We start from the raw sequence: 17,770 nt of genomic DNA, 5'->3' as shown, positions 1-17,770 counted from the left end.
CTCCGGGGTCTCCGCCTCCTGCGTCTCCGCCGTCTCCGACATCGGTTTACACCTACGGATCCTTCTAATGGGAATCCACGCATTCCCTTTTCCGGTGGAGACACAAATATACCCTGGACCCCATATTAGTATCTTATACGGACCTTTCCATTTCCCTGAGGCCATATCCTTTACCATGGCCCATGTGTCCTTATTTCCAGCCTGGGTATTACTTTCCTTGCGGGGTTGTCTTGGAATAGTCACAAAATGTCTCATAGCTGGAGTAGTATGTGAGTTTTTTGAGATATGCAAAAAATTGTGTGTATAGCGAGAATCGCCTTTAAGGTGAGATTGGCCCTTTCCACTATGGCCTGGCCTTGTGGATTGTAGGGGATTCCTGTAACATGTCGAATCCCTAGATCGCGGAGGAAGTGTGTAAGGGTTTGAGAAGTATAGGCAGGACCGTTATCTGTCTTTATTTCTAAGGGTAAACCTGAAACAGAAAAACAGTGCCAAAGATGTTGAATTACTTTAGCACTTGATTCACCTGGCTGTAAAGTCACCATAAGAAATCCGGACCATGTGTCAACTGTCACATGTATGCACTGGCCCTTAAGATGGGTGACATCCATTTGCCAAATTTCATTGGGTGCCAAGCCGCGAGGATTGACACCCTGGTCTAGAGATGGGTGGAATGGGATACATTGGAGACAGCTCTTAACAATTTTTCTGGCCTGTTCTTGAGTTATCCCATGTAATTTGCAGAGGGCTTCTGTGGCTAGGTGGAACCTATCATGAGCCTTTTGGGCCCTTTCCTGTGGTTCCACAGTGTGCCCTACAAGGTATAGTGAATTGTCTGCTATTTGATTTCCTTCAAAAATTGGTCCTGTGCCATTAGTATGTGAGCGCACATGTAAAACATAAAAAGGGTGTGTTCTGTTATTAATGGTGGTCAATAGCCGCTCACACTGTGAAAAAATATTGGACCGATAATCTACAATAGAGTCCTCAATCCGTGAAATTAATAAAGATGCATACTGACTATCAGTAATAATGTTAATGGGTATGTCATTATATATTTGGAGAGCTTGGATTATAGCTTCCAACTCGTTCTGTTGAGTAGAGGTGTAGGGTGTGTTAACTATATATATCTCTTGGGAAGCCGAATTATAAATAGATGCCTTGTGATGTTTTGTGGCATCTGTAAAAATGTTAGGCCCTTCTACTGGGTTTGGTGAGTACCTTTTCACTGGTGCTGGGGCCCACTGTAATAACTCTTTGAATAGGAAAGTCGAATTTGGTTTCACCTGGGCCCACTGGAGTATAGTGGCCCAAGAAACGTGATTCTGAGCTAACTCTTCTACATCCTTAGTGGTGAGTGTAGCATAAAGAATTGGCTGTCTTTGGTACATGTGGGTAGCCCTTTTTACTGCCTCTAGTGCTAACCGTCCTAGAAATTCCCACTTGTTTAGTAAACTGCTTCCTGTTTTACTTAAATATACCCATTCTAGGGGCTTCTCTTTTTGGTGTATGACGGCATAGGGAGGTGTGGTGGAGATAATAGATACCTCCACATCTCTTCCTGGATCCCACCGGAATGTGGTGGACTCTAAAAATTGTTTTTTTATTGCCTCTGTGGCCTTGGCTGCTTCAGGAGTCAATGTTCGTGGGGAATTTAAAGCAGAGTCTCCTGTCAATAGTGAATATAAAGGTTGCATGAGAGGTAGAGGTATAGGCACCTTTGATCTTATCCATTGGATAGCTCCTACTAGTTTCTGAGCATCATTGAGTGTTTGGATCTTTGTATCCCATTTTGGGGGTTCCGGCCGAATGATGGTGCCCTGTATCTGATATCCCAAATATTTGTAACTGGGTCCTCTCTGTATCTTTTCAGGAGCAATAACTAATCCTAGTCCTAGAAGGTTCCTTTCTACTGCTTGGAAACACTTCTCCAGATCCTTGAGCTGAGGTGCAGCTATAAGGATGTCATCCATGTAATGGATGATTTTGCATTGGTATTGCTGTCTGGGGCTTTGTAATGCTTGATTAACATACCACTGGCAGATGGTGGGGCTGCAACTCATACCTTGGGGCAATACCTTCCACTGATACCTCTTTGCAGGTCCTTCGTTATTGGGGTGAGGTATTGTAAAAGCAAACCGAGGACAATCTACTTTGTTTAAAGGGATGGAAAAAAAACAATCCTGAATGTCAATGATTATAAGTGACCAACCATCCGGGATGGCATTAGGAGAAGGGAGACCTGGTTGCAGGGCTCCCATAGGCATGAGAGACTGATTTACCTTCCTTAGATCTGTAAGGAACCTGAATTTCCCTGATTTTTTCTTTATAACAAACACAGGAGCATTCCAGGGTGACTGTGGTGGCTCTATATTTCCTTTTTCTAATTGCTCCTTAACCAATAGTTGTAGTGCCTGGAGTTTTTCTGGAGTCAGGGGCCATTGCTCCACCCAAATCGGGGTGTCTGACTTCCAATTCAAGGGTGGGAACTCCAGTGCAACAGCAATGGCCCTTACTAAAAATTTGATAGCTTCATCCCCAGGCGGCTCATGATGTCCCTGCCCCAGATGTTAAAACTAAGTCCTGGAATCACCAACGGCCATACGGTCCCTTGGCGATCCTCCCACTTTACTGGGTGCATTGTCTCTAAGGTATTTTGGCACCCTCCTATTCCCCACACTGGTCTCTGGCTTTCTTTAAGCTTCCAGTGCCGGGGTACTGAGCGACCGCTAAGGCAGGTCCTATCCGCTCCAGTATCAAGGAGGCCAGTCATGGGAATTCCATTGAGCCAGATTGTACACTCAGGTCTATTCTGTCCTATTTCCTTTAGTAGCTGGATTTGAACTGAGTGCTTTAAGGGAAGGGCAATAGCTATGGGAAGCTGATCCTGGCCCCTCCCTGTACTTATTTCTTTCCTACACTCTTTCTTAAGGTGTCCCGGTTTTCCGCAGTTAAAACATTTTTTCTCCAAAGAGATATTACTTAAGGCTGTGGCCAGGTACTTCCCTTGCACCTGTGCCAAGTAGACCTGACTTCCTACCCTGTCACATCTTTGTATCATTTCTTCAACAGATGCATTCTTTGGCAGTCCCAGCATTGCCTTTTTGCAGTCATGATTACAATTCTGCTGCAGCAATGTCCTCAACACTATCTCTGTCCCTTGATTCTCCTCTCCCATATCTCGGCCTACTGCCTCCTGCAGCCTGACCACAAAATTAGTAAATGGCTCAGTGTTTCCCTGCGTAATCCTAGTCATGGGAAACTCTCTCTCTTTCTTAGAGGCTATAACCTTCCAGGCGGCAATAGCCATTCTGGCAATCAAGACATAATCAGCGGCCGAGTACTGTAATTGATTTCCTGTAGCCTCAAACTGCCCTGTTCCTGTAAATCGCTGATAAGCCTGGGGGGCCTGAGCCCCTAGCCCACTGGTAGTGCTCTTTACCCTCTGAGAAAATTCTGATACCCAAATCACATTCTGCCCAGGGGTAAGGCAGGCTCTAGCTAAGCTCTTCCAGTCATTAGGAGTCAGAACGAACTGACCACTGAGAGTCTCAAGCATGGCTATGACAAAGGGTGAATTGGGGCCGTGCTTGGTACAAGCCTCTTTGAGAGTCGCTACTCTCTTCCACTCTATAGGTATGTGGCTCCTCCGAACCCCACCGGGGACACTGGGGTCCGCTATTTCTAGCACAGGAAATGTCCCTACGTCTTCTCCATTCTCTATAGCCTTTCGTATTCCCTTTTCCAAACTGGATTGTGGCCCTGGACTGTCTGACCAATGGAGCATGCTTTAAGGAGGCGCAGAGGGAAGACACGGCGTATGCTCCCCTGCTTCGCCTTTCCCATCAGCTAGATGGAGCTCCGAGTCTATTTTTTCTCTACACTCCTTAACTTTCTGCTTGCCAGGGTTCTCCCCTCCCCTCTCTCCGCTTCCACTCTCATTCCAATCCCGCCCTGGCCTCTCTGGCCCTTCCAAAAGGCTCTTAATTACACCGTATATCAGGAAATCTAAATCCTCCAGCTCCCCGGGGCATAGTTGCTCATAAGCGGTCATTTGTTCTCCGACCGCTCCCCATCTTTCTCTTGATATTCCTGTCTGCTCGAGCCAAGGAGAAACTTTCCAAATCCTTTTACAAAATTCTCCGAGGTTGTTTAACTCTATAGTGACCCCCGCCTCCCTGCATTCCCTGTAAAGTATCTCAGCCCAGACCTCCTGTTCCTCTGGCTTTATTACTGGCAATTGATTCCCCATCCCTGCCCTTTTCCCATGGGTGTGGGAAGCTACTCTCACTCTTTCTCTCCTTCCGAATCTAGGATTCGGGACTCGTGTCTTTCACAGCCCCTTCCGGGTGTTCCCAAAGCACCCAGGATATCTGCGCTCCCAGTCCTCTGTTTGGGGCGCCAACTGCCAGGCCTAGAGGCCTGAGGGCTACCCGAGTCTTCCCTTACCTCTATCGGAGGTCTTCGGTTGGCCAAACCGGATGCTCGTATGAGAGAAAGGACGTTCCAGAGTCGAACAAGGGTTGAGCTTTATTTCAGGGTCTAGTTACAAGTGCAGGGGAATTCTTCCTTAGGAGGGAGCGAAGAATCTCCCAAGGAGGCAAAGATCTTACAATAAGAGATTGGAAGTAGAAGTATAAGTGGGGAGAGAGGGGGAGGGGAGAGAGGAGAGAGGAAAAGCGGAGCCTTGTTGTCCTCACTGCTCCGCGCCCCTCCTGCCAAGAGCACTTTCAGGCTTTCCTGATCCTACTTAAACTCTCCAGCAGCATAGTTTGCATTTGAATACCATGCTGTTAGATAACAATAGTGTGCCCAGATCCGGGACAATCTCGAGGGCGGGGAGAGCTCTCTCCCATCACGTTTCTCACGGGAAGAGGCTGAAATACACGAGATAGCTCGGTTCACCTCGATTCCCCGTCGTTTGCTGGGGGGTCTCGTGAGAACTCTAAGATTTAGAAGTTCCCACCTTTACCCGCCCGAGACTGTCCACCTGGAATTGAGCTCCCATCCCCAGCATCTCCCCCTTTTTGTTTTGCGCTACGCGCACATGGCTCTAGAGCAAACAGTGGCTGGAGGCTGAGTGGATTAGGAAGGCTGTTAGCATATGAGTACCCCACAACAAGACTTCATTTACACAGAAATCTGCAGCTAGCACAACTGACAAAGAGAGGCATCAGACAAAACAAAGATGAAGCTAAATGGCTGAGTTACAGCAAGAGAAAGGGCAATCACTAATTCCAAAGCATGTTCTAAGAGAAGCAGCTAGTGCTGGCGCCTTACACATCACCACCCCCTCAGTCATGCAAATGGATCTCAACGGCCAAGCCTGAATGGCCAAGCCTGTGGTATTCAGGCAAAAGGTTGGTCATCTCCCGAAAAGTTGGTCACCCCTTCCCCCCCCAATGTCCTGGGTTTGTGATATCAAAGTCCTCCTTCAGCCACTGGAAAGAGATGCCTAGATGGAGTGGTCAGCAATGTTGGGATGAGTGCTGCTTCCTCTCTGGGCAGCAGGGTTAAAGCTGTCATCAGCAGACTCAGGTGGTGCATGATCCTTCTCCGGGCTCTCCGGGGTCTCCGCCTCCTGCGTCTCCGCCGTCTCCGACATCGGTTTACACCTACGGATCCTTCTAATGGGAATCCACGCATTCCCTTTTCCGGTGGAGACACAAATATACCCTGGACCCCATATTAGTATCTTATACGGACCTTTCCATTTCCCTGAGGCCATATCCTTTACCATGGCCCATGTGTCCTTATTTCCAGCCTGGGTATTACTTTCCTTGCGGGGTTGTCTTGGAATAGTCACAAAATGTCTCATAGCTGGAGTAGTATGTGAGTTTTTTGAGATATGCAAAAAATTGTGTGTATAGCGAGAATCGCCTTTAAGGTGAGATTGGCCCTTTCCACTATGGCCTGGCCTTGTGGATTGTAGGGGATTCCTGTAACATGTCGAATCCCTAGATCGCGGAGGAAGTGTGTAAGGGTTTGAGAAGTATAGGCAGGACCGTTATCTGTCTTTATTTCTAAGGGTAAACCTGAAACAGAAAAACAGTGCCAAAGATGTTGAATTACTTTAGCACTTGATTCACCTGGCTGTAAAGTCACCATAAGAAATCCGGACCATGTGTCAACTGTCACATGTATGCACTGGCCCTTAAGATGGGTGACATCCATTTGCCAAATTTCATTGGGTGCCAAGCCGCGAGGATTGACACCCTGGTCTAGAGATGGGTGGAATGGGATACATTGGAGACAGCTCTTAACAATTTTTCTGGCCTGTTCTTGAGTTATCCCATGTAATTTGCAGAGGGCTTCTGTGGCTAGGTGGAACCTATCATGAGCCTTTTGGGCCCTTTCCTGTGGTTCCACAGTGTGCCCTACAAGGTATAGTGAATTGTCTGCTATTTGATTTCCTTCAAAAATTGGTCCTGTGCCATTAGTATGTGAGCGCACATGTAAAACATAAAAAGGGTGTGTTCTGTTATTAATGGTGGTCAATAGCCGCTCACACTGTGAAAAAATATTGGACCGATAATCTACAATAGAGTCCTCAATCCGTGAAATTAATAAAGATGCATACTGACTATCAGTAATAATGTTAATGGGTATGTCATTATATATTTGGAGAGCTTGGATTATAGCTTCCAACTCGTTCTGTTGAGTAGAGGTGTAGGGTGTGTTAACTATATATATCTCTTGGGAAGCCGAATTATAAATAGATGCCTTGTGATGTTTTGTGGCATCTGTAAAAATGTTAGGCCCTTCTACTGGGTTTGGTGAGTACCTTTTCACTGGTGCTGGGGCCCACTGTAATAACTCTTTGAATAGGAAAGTCGAATTTGGTTTCACCTGGGCCCACTGGAGTATAGTGGCCCAAGAAACGTGATTCTGAGCTAACTCTTCTACATCCTTAGTGGTGAGTGTAGCATAAAGAATTGGCTGTCTTTGGTACATGTGGGTAGCCCTTTTTACTGCCTCTAGTGCTAACCGTCCTAGAAATTCCCACTTGTTTAGTAAACTGCTTCCTGTTTTACTTAAATATACCCATTCTAGGGGCTTCTCTTTTTGGTGTATGACGGCATAGGGAGGTGTGGTGGAGATAATAGATACCTCCACATCTCTTCCTGGATCCCACCGGAATGTGGTGGACTCTAAAAATTGTTTTTTTATTGCCTCTGTGGCCTTGGCTGCTTCAGGAGTCAATGTTCGTGGGGAATTTAAAGCAGAGTCTCCTGTCAATAGTGAATATAAAGGTTGCATGAGAGGTAGAGGTATAGGCACCTTTGATCTTATCCATTGGATAGCTCCTACTAGTTTCTGAGCATCATTGAGTGTTTGGATCTTTGTATCCCATTTTGGGGGTTCCGGCCGAATGATGGTGCCCTGTATCTGATATCCCAAATATTTGTAACTGGGTCCTCTCTGTATCTTTTCAGGAGCAATAACTAATCCTAGTCCTAGAAGGTTCCTTTCTACTGCTTGGAAACACTTCTCCAGATCCTTGAGCTGAGGTGCAGCTATAAGGATGTCATCCATGTAATGGATGATTTTGCATTGGTATTGCTGTCTGGGGCTTTGTAATGCTTGATTAACATACCACTGGCAGATGGTGGGGCTGCAACTCATACCTTGGGGCAATACCTTCCACTGATACCTCTTTGCAGGTCCTTCGTTATTGGGGTGAGGTATTGTAAAAGCAAACCGAGGACAATCTACTTTGTTTAAAGGGATGGAAAAAAAACAATCCTGAATGTCAATGATTATAAGTGACCAACCATCCGGGATGGCATTAGGAGAAGGGAGACCTGGTTGCAGGGCTCCCATAGGCATGAGAGACTGATTTACCTTCCTTAGATCTGTAAGGAACCTGAATTTCCCTGATTTTTTCTTTATAACAAACACAGGAGCATTCCAGGGTGACTGTGGTGGCTCTATATTTCCTTTTTCTAATTGCTCCTTAACCAATAGTTGTAGTGCCTGGAGTTTTTCTGGAGTCAGGGGCCATTGCTCCACCCAAATCGGGGTGTCTGACTTCCAATTCAAGGGTGGGAACTCCAGTGCAACAGCAATGGCCCTTACTAAAAATTTGATAGCTTCATCCCCAGGCGGCTCATGATGTCCCTGCCCCAGATGTTAAAACTAAGTCCTGGAATCACCAACGGCCATACGGTCCCTTGGCGATCCTCCCACTTTACTGGGTGCATTGTCTCTAAGGTATTTTGGCACCCTCCTATTCCCCACACTGGTCTCTGGCTTTCTTTAAGCTTCCAGTGCCGGGGTACTGAGCGACCGCTAAGGCAGGTCCTATCCGCTCCAGTATCAAGGAGGCCAGTCATGGGAATTCCATTGAGCCAGATTGTACACTCAGGTCTATTCTGTCCTATTTCCTTTAGTAGCTGGATTTGAACTGAGTGCTTTAAGGGAAGGGCAATAGCTATGGGAAGCTGATCCTGGCCCCTCCCTGTACTTATTTCTTTCCTACACTCTTTCTTAAGGTGTCCCGGTTTTCCGCAGTTAAAACATTTTTTCTCCAAAGAGATATTACTTAAGGCTGTGGCCAGGTACTTCCCTTGCACCTGTGCCAAGTAGACCTGACTTCCTACCCTGTCACATCTTTGTATCATTTCTTCAACAGATGCATTCTTTGGCAGTCCCAGCATTGCCTTTTTGCAGTCATGATTACAATTCTGCTGCAGCAATGTCCTCAACACTATCTCTGTCCCTTGATTCTCCTCTCCCATATCTCGGCCTACTGCCTCCTGCAGCCTGACCACAAAATTAGTAAATGGCTCAGTGTTTCCCTGCGTAATCCTAGTCATGGGAAACTCTCTCTCTTTCTTAGAGGCTATAACCTTCCAGGCGGCAATAGCCATTCTGGCAATCAAGACATAATCAGCGGCCGAGTACTGTAATTGATTTCCTGTAGCCTCAAACTGCCCTGTTCCTGTAAATCGCTGATAAGCCTGGGGGGCCTGAGCCCCTAGCCCACTGGTAGTGCTCTTTACCCTCTGAGAAAATTCTGATACCCAAATCACATTCTGCCCAGGGGTAAGGCAGGCTCTAGCTAAGCTCTTCCAGTCATTAGGAGTCAGAACGAACTGACCACTGAGAGTCTCAAGCATGGCTATGACAAAGGGTGAATTGGGGCCGTGCTTGGTACAAGCCTCTTTGAGAGTCGCTACTCTCTTCCACTCTATAGGTATGTGGCTCCTCCGAACCCCACCGGGGACACTGGGGTCCGCTATTTCTAGCACAGGAAATGTCCCTACGTCTTCTCCATTCTCTATAGCCTTTCGTATTCCCTTTTCCAAACTGGATTGTGGCCCTGGACTGTCTGACCAATGGAGCATGCTTTAAGGAGGCGCAGAGGGAAGACACGGCGTATGCTCCCCTGCTTCGCCTTTCCCATCAGCTAGATGGAGCTCCGAGTCTATTTTTTCTCTACACTCCTTAACTTTCTGCTTGCCAGGGTTCTCCCCTCCCCTCTCTCCGCTTCCACTCTCATTCCAATCCCGCCCTGGCCTCTCTGGCCCTTCCAAAAGGCTCTTAATTACACCGTATATCAGGAAATCTAAATCCTCCAGCTCCCCGGGGCATAGTTGCTCATAAGCGGTCATTTGTTCTCCGACCGCTCCCCATCTTTCTCTTGATATTCCTGTCTGCTCGAGCCAAGGAGAAACTTTCCAAATCCTTTTACAAAATTCTCCGAGGTTGTTTAACTCTATAGTGACCCCCGCCTCCCTGCATTCCCTGTAAAGTATCTCAGCCCAGACCTCCTGTTCCTCTGGCTTTATTACTGGCAATTGATTCCCCATCCCTGCCCTTTTCCCATGGGTGTGGGAAGCTACTCTCACTCTTTCTCTCCTTCCGAATCTAGGATTCGGGACTCGTGTCTTTCACAGCCCCTTCCGGGTGTTCCCAAAGCACCCAGGATATCTGCGCTCCCAGTCCTCTGTTTGGGGCGCCAACTGCCAGGCCTAGAGGCCTGAGGGCTACCCGAGTCTTCCCTTACCTCTATCGGAGGTCTTCGGTTGGCCAAACCGGATGCTCGTATGAGAGAAAGGACGTTCCAGAGTCGAACAAGGGTTGAGCTTTATTTCAGGGTCTAGTTACAAGTGCAGGGGAATTCTTCCTTAGGAGGGAGCGAAGAATCTCCCAAGGAGGCAAAGATCTTACAATAAGAGATTGGAAGTAGAAGTATAAGTGGGGAGAGAGGGGGAGGGGAGAGAGGAGAGAAGAAAAGCGGAGCCTTGTTGTCCTCACTGCTCCGCGCCCCTCCTGCCAAGAGCACTTTCAGGCTTTCCTGATCCTACTTAAACTCTCCAGCAGCATAGTTTGCATTTGAATACCATGCTGTTAGATAACAATAGTGTGCCCAGATCCGGGACAATCTCGAGGGCGGGGAGAGCTCTCTCCCATCATGTTTCTCACGGGAAGAGGCTGAAATACACGAGATAGCTCGGTTCACCTCGATTCCCCGTCGTTTGCTGGGGGGTCTCGTGAGAACTCTAAGATTTAGAAGTTCCCACCTTTACCCGCCCGAGACTGTCCACCTGGAATTGAGCTTCCATCCCCAGCACTATGATTATCTGACTTTATCTCTGTAATTTCAACATGACCAGGGCTGAAATTACAGAGAAAAAGTATCTTATAAGTTTTTTCCTTTTTCTAACTATCTAATTCCCTGCTAAAAGCCTAAAGTGGGAATTAATTCTGCTTACTGGGACAACTACTTCAAGTATGAAGCTTCATTAATTTTCCCCAGCACAATAAACTCCTTGACAGCATCTTTTTAGCAATTTTTCTGATTGGCTGATTTTTCCTTTTAGAAATCTTCCAAGTAACAGTATGTTTTGAAAAAAATTTTTTTTGTTACATTTTAAGTTCCAAACTCTGTTTCTCCCTTCCTCTCCACCCTTCAGGGAGAAAGCCATTTCTCTCTCTCTCTCTCTCTCTCTCTCTCTTTCTCTCTCTCTCACACACACACGCACACACACACACACACAGAGGTGCCTGCATACTTCTACTTAGTAGTTCTTTCTCTGGATGTAGACAGCATCTTCCTTTATAGTCACTTTGTAGTTGATTTGAGTATTTATAATACTCAAAATAACTTAATCTTTTTGTAGAAGTTTTATAAAACTTATGTAAGTCACACTTATTCTTCGAACAATATTGCTGTTATTGTATAACATTCTCTTGGTTCTGTTTATTTCACTTCTCATTATTTCATGCAAGTCTTTCCATGTTTTTCTAAAGCCAACCAGCAGCTGCTTATTTCTTTTTCTTTTTTTTACTTTGAAGAGTTTTCTTTTTTTTTGTTTTTTTAAAAATTTATTTATTTATTCTAAGTTTTCAACATTCATTTCCACAAAATTCTGAGTTCCATATTTTCTCCTCACCTCTCCCCTCTCCCCACCTCAAAATGCCAAGCATTCTAATTGCCCCTACCACCAATCTGCCCTCCCTTCTAACATCTCCCCCTTCCCTTATCCCCATCTTCTCTTTTGTCCTGTAGGGAAAGATAAATTTCTATATCCCATTACCTGTATTTTTTATTTCCCCATTATATATGCAAGAATAATACTCAACTGTTTTTCCTAAAACTTTGAGTTCCAACTTCTCTTCCCTCCTCCCTCCCCTCCCATCCCCATTCAGAAGACAGGCAATTCAACATAGGCTATATATGTGTAGTCTTGCAAATGACTTCCATAATAGTCATGTTGTGTAAGACTATTTCCCTCCATCCTATCCTGCCCTCCATTTCTTCTAATCTCTCTTTTGATCTTGTCCCTCCCCAAGAGTGTTGACTTCTAATTGCTCCTGCCTCCCATTGCCCTCCCTTCCATCACCTCCCCCCCACCCTTCTTATCCCCTTCTCCTCCACTTTCCTGTACTGTAAGATAGGTTTTCATACCAAAATGAGTGTGCATTTTATTCCTTCCTTGAGTCAAATGTGATGAGAGTAAGCTTCACGTTTTCCTTCTCACCCTCTCCCCCTTTTCCCTCCATTGAAACGTCTTTCTCTTGCCTCTTTTATTAGAGACAATTTGCCCCATTCCATTTCTCCCTTTCTCCTCCCAATATATTCCTTTCTCACCTCTTAATTTTATTTTTTAGATATGATTCCTTCTTATTCAACTCACCCTGTGCTCTCTGTCTGTGTTTGTATGTGTGTGTGTGTGTACAATCCCACCCAGATACTGAAAAAAGTTTCAAGAGTTACAAATATTGTCTTTCCATGTAGGAATGTAAACAGTTCAACTTTAGTAAGTCCCTTATGATTTCTCTTTCCTGTTTACCTTTTCATGCTTCTCTTGATTTTTCTGTTTGAAAGTCAGATTTTCTTTTCAGCTTTGGTCTTTTCATCAAGAATGCTTGAAAGTCCTCTATTTCATTGAAAGACCATTGTTTCTCCTGAAGTATTATACTCAGTTTTGCTGGGTAGGTGATTCTTGGTTTTAATCCTGATTTATTTGACTTCTGGAACATCATGTTCCAAGCCCTTTGATCCCTTAATGTAGACGCTGCCAGATCCTGTGTTATCCTGATTGTATTTCCACAACATTCAAATTGTTTCTTTCTGGGTACTTACAATATTTTCTCCTTGACATGGTAACTCTGGAATTTGGCTACAATGTTCCTAGGAGTTTCTCTTTTTGGGTCTCTTTCAGGAGGAGATTGATGGATTCTTTCAATATTTATTTTGCCCTCTGGTTCTAGAATCTCAGGGCAGTTTTCCTTGATAATTTCATGAAACATGATATCTGAGCTCTTTTTTTGGTCATAGCTTTCAGGTAGTCCCATAATTTTTAAATTGTCTCTCCTGGATCTATTTTCCAGTGAGATATTTCACATTATCTTCCATTTTTTCCTTCTTTTGGTTTTGTTTTGTGATTTCTGGGTTTCTCATAAAGTTATTAGCCTCCGTCTCTTCCATTCTAATTTTTAAAGAACTACTTTATTCAGGGAGCTTTTGAACCTCTTTTTCCATTTGGCTAATTCTTCTTTTTAAAGCATTCTTCTCCTCATTGTCTTTTTGAACCTCTTTTGCCAATCGAGTTAGCCTATTTTTAAAGGTGTTATTTTCTTCACTATTTTTTTGGGTCTCCTTTAGCAAGTTGTTGAGTTGCTTTTCATGATTGTCTTGTATCTCTCTCATTTCTCTTCCCAATTTTTCCTCCACCTCTCTTACTTGATTTTCAAAATCCTTTTTGAGCTCTTCCATGGCCTGAGCCCATTGAATATTTATTTTGGATGTTTGGGATATGGAAGTCTTGACTTTTATAAGTCTTTCCCTGGTGGTAAGCATTGTTCTTCCTCATCCAAAAGGATGGGAGAAGATATCTGTTCACCAAGAAAGTAACCTTCTATGGTCTTATTTTTTTCCCTTTTTTGGTCATTTTCCCAACCAGTTACTTGACTTTTGGGTCCTTTGTCAAGAGTAGGGTATACTCTGGGGATCTGTAAGATCTCAGTTCCTCCAAGGTGTCACAATCAAGCATGTACACTGGTCTAGGAGCAACTGGAAACTTTTGTGCCCAGAATCTGTGAGTAATAGTTTCCTCTCCAAAACCACCTGGCCTGCAGTTCCCCCAAGCCACCACTGGGGGCTGAGATTCAGATAAGTTGCTCAGTTCCCTCAGGGGCTTACGATCCACCAGTGGATGTGGGCTGCTGTGAGAGCTGCTGCTCCCTTGTGGGGCCTCTGCTGGCGCAGCCTGAGGCTGGAGATATGGGAAGACCCTGCTCCCTTCTCGGTCAGCTGAAAAAAATCCTCTCATTGACCTTTGGCACCTGTGGGTTGCAGGATCTGCAAACCGCTGCTACTGCTGCTTGGGATTATTCCCCTGAGGCCTGCTCAGGTCCTCCACCTGGTGCCTTGCATACAGCCAAGGCTGGGCTGCATTCTGTTCTGCGTCCAGTGCAACAGACCTTTCCCATCAAACTTTCAGGTCACCCTGGGCTGGAAATCTCCTTCACTCTCCTGTTCTGTGGCTTCTGCTGCCCTAGATTTTGTTGAGAGTCTTTCTTTACAGGTATTTTATTGGCTGTTGCGGAAGAGCTAGTGTATATGCATCTTTCTATTCTGCCATCTTGGCTCTGCCCCCAGCTGCTCATTTCTTACAGCACAGTAGTGTTCCATCACAACCATATACCATAACTTGTTTAGCCATTCCCCAGTTAGTGATATCCTGTCAGCTTCTAGTTCTTTGCCACTACAAAGAGAACTGCTACAACTATTATAGAACATGGAGTTTCTTTTCTGTATTCTTTGATCACCTTGGGAAACCGACCTGATAATGATATTGCTGGGTCAAAGCGTATATTAGGGTATAATTCTACATTGTTCTCTAAAATGGTAGGAGCAGTTCACAGTTCTGACAGCAGTTTATTAGAGTGCCAGTTTTTCTACATCCCCTCTAGCATTTGTCATTTTAGCCAGTCTGATATATGTAAGATACTTACTTTTAAGTTGTTTTAAGTTGAATTTCTCTGATCAATAATGATTTAGAATGCTTTTTTCATGTGACACATATGTATATATATATAACTTTGATTTTTTTATCCCCAAACTGCCTGTTCATATTCTTTGATCATTTATCAATTAGGGAACAACTTACAGTCTTATAAATGTGACAGTGTGAGATATGAGACCTTTATTTGACAAACTGTCCATAAAATCCCCATCTCCCAATTTTCTGGTTTTATTTGTACAAAATCTTTTTAATTTATTGTAATAAAAATTATCAATTTTTATATCACACAGTGTTCTCTATCTCTCATTTATTCATAATTTAATGTATTCCATGTTTATTTTTCTTATATCTCCCTTTATATATATAGATCATGTATCTATTTTGATCTTATCTTGATAAATGATGTAAGATGTTGATCTTATCAGTTATGTTAGCCTTTTCAAATAATGAGCTTCTAGTTTTGATTATAAATTCTGTAATCTTTGGATTACAATATCTTTCTCTTTACTCTGATTTTCAAAACCTCCTCTTTTGTGCCTATTTTAGTTTTATTTGTTAGATTTTGAATGTTTAAATGCATATTCAGTTCAATAGTCCTCTACTTTTTCATTATGTTCACGTATATTTTTAGTAATATATTTGCATCTTAGAAATTTTATGTCATTTCATCATTATCATTTTCTTTCACATAATAATTATTTCTATGATTTGTTCTGTGGCCCAAATGTTATTTTTTATTTCATTGTTAATTCTCTGGTTGGTTCTGTTCATTTTTGCTACTTTACTGATGATTATTTTATTGGTCTGTACAGGGTGTGTTTAGCTTAGTATTTCTACCCTCTTGTATTTATTTGCAGTAGTAATATACCCTGATAAATGGGCAATTCTTTAAAAAGTTCTGTGCTTATATATATGCATATATATCCTTCCCTTCCCTTCCCCTCCCTTCTCTTCCCCTCCCTCACTCAAAACAGTCAAGTGCAAGTCATGTCATCATTTCTCTGATGGCATGGTCTTCTTCGGCAGTGAAGGACAAACAGAATGCTTTAGCAGCCCCATTTAGAAGATATCATGAGTCTTTTTTTTCTAATTTTTCCAGAAATATACTCAATTAATATACTTTCCTTTTTAAAAAAAACTATTTTTGTTAGATTTGTCCAAACCTGAGATAGAGACATTAAAATCTGCTGCTATTGTTGTATTACTATGTATTCTTTAATTCAATTAATTTTTTTTAAGAATTTAGACGCCAAGACATTTGGAGGATATAAGTTTTTTCTTTTTTTTTTTTATTAATGTCTTTTGTTTTTTTCTGTCCTCATATTTTCCCCCAGTATCTCTCTCCCTTTCCTTCCAGAAAGCTAACTCATGTAACAGATAATATTTTCCAAGACAAAAGAAAAAGAAAATGAAGTGGAAAAAATTAGCACAATTGATCATATATTGATAAAGTCTAAAAATATGTGCAATGTGCAACAATCATGGACCTCTCACCTCCATAAAGACATGAGTTGGGAGTGTCCTCTCATCTCTCTCTTCTTTTTTTTAGGCAGCAAGATGATATAGTGGATAGAGGACCAGGCCTGGAGTCATGAAGGCCAAGGAGTTCTGCAGGACTGTCTTTGCTAAAGAGTTAGATATCTGTTACTCTTACTGGATGTCTAAGAGATGGCTTGGGTTATATCTTGAACAGGAGTTTCTGCATCCTGATTTGCAGTTCCTGTGTTTGGGAGGCAACAGAGGTATCTCCCTATAGTAATACTGGGGGAAGAGATTTTGCTTGGATTAGGAGTGTGTCTAAAACGCATTTCAAAGGGAGATATATGTAATTCAGATGGGCTTTTTCTAATGAGAGGCTGGGAGATGTGACTTTGATCATATCAGCACTCTCTCAGACCATTACACCTTTGGCAATATATACAGAAGAATTTGTTCTCCACCGTCCTACCTGAGTTGAACAGTGGTGAGATTACAGTAAGAATTCCACCTAGAGAAGATGATCTGTGTGGGGTGAATTTTGGGGCAAGGTCAGAAATGTCCTTGAGAAACTAGGCTTTCAGTGAGCAAGCATTTGGATCCCCTAATGTAGTTGGTTATTAGCATAATAAGAAAATAATAATCTTTTCTCACCATTATGGTGTTCAAGTTTTTTGATTTGTTAAGCTATTCTTGGAGACCTATGCTTCTTATTTAGTGTCTCTATCCAATTTTTATTTGACATCAATATGTTTTGTTTTCCCATATGTTTTAAAACATTTTTCCTTTCTTCTACATTGACCACTTCTGTGTATTTGAATTTCTAATCAGTTCTCTATTTCATTTCTTTGGTTAGATTTGAAACTATAGAATTCAATGTACCTATTTTGCCTATTATTTCTGCTTTGAAGGCCACAAATTTTAATTCACAATTTATATTTCTTTCCTGAATCATCTGAGAACATACTTTTCTGGTTCCATGTTGTACTGGTAATTCACAAGATCTTCTGCCCTTTCAGTGGTGATTTATTTTCCTTTGTCTTACAATATTTATTGAGATGTTTAAAGTTCATTTGCACATCTCTTTTGTGTTGTTTTTTGTTGTCTTTTGTTGACTTCAGCACTTCAAAGTGAGTTTCCTTCCTGCTAAAATCTTTGGTAATTCCAGTCTGTGGTCCTTATATTTTCCTATCACTCACTTTCTTTCTCCTTTCCCTTTAGTAGTGGATCCCCCGAGGCCACTTCTCAAAGGAAACTGATGCTTCCTCCCACAATGAGGCATTCACTTTTCACTAAGTCTTTATCCCTTCTTGGAGGATCAAACTATCTGTAGCTGGATTCTAGTCTCCTTTCCTTCTTGCCTGGTAGAGCCCCCCTAAATCCACTACACTACTACCCTGTCATAGTTCTCTCTATTCTTAAGTTCTTTTGAGGAGCATATTTACTGCACAGCACATTGATGTTTTAGGCAGGGCACACTTCTGCTTTCCTGTACCACCATCACCTCTGCAAGAAGAGGAATTGAGGGGTGGTATAAGTGGTTAAGGTTTTGTTTTGTTGCTTATTCCCACAGAAGGGTGTATTCCTCCTTAATAAGGATTAACTAATATATAGCCTTAGAAGTCTTGATGTTATGAAGATGATGAATAGTCACAACATAGAGATTTACCTAATGTGGTCATGTAACGTAGGCACTACCATTTGAATATACTTTGATTGAAGGTTTGGATCAAAAGAGGTGAATAATTTCATCTTAACCTTTTCTACCACTCTATGATGCCCTCGTTTCTCATACTAAGACCTTGCTTGATTGT

The 17,770-nt window shown here is 43.1% G+C and overlaps 1 protein-coding gene across 9 annotated transcripts in view; it reads left to right on the top strand.

Moving 5' to 3' along the window:
• The window catches only part of LOC140520807 (disintegrin and metalloproteinase domain-containing protein 18-like), a 131,887-nt gene that overhangs the window by 92,069 nt on the left and 22,048 nt on the right, over window positions 1-17,770 (top strand). The window contains exon 18 of one of the 9 annotated variants that reach the window (XR_011972649.1): window positions 16,030-16,222. The exons of the other annotated variants lie outside the window; for them this stretch is intronic. The gene's annotated coding sequence lies outside the window, so the exon portion shown is untranslated. The remainder of the gene's footprint in view (window positions 1-16,029; window positions 16,223-17,770) is intronic. 9 annotated transcript variants of the gene reach the window in all.

Source organism: Notamacropus eugenii, chromosome 1 (genome assembly GCF_028372415.1).
Source record: "Notamacropus eugenii isolate mMacEug1 chromosome 1, mMacEug1.pri_v2, whole genome shotgun sequence".
Lineage (NCBI taxonomy): Eukaryota > Metazoa > Chordata > Mammalia > Diprotodontia > Macropodidae > Notamacropus > Notamacropus eugenii.
Note: the sequence above shows the minus strand (reverse complement) of the source record. Positions and strands in the feature narration are given on the sequence as shown.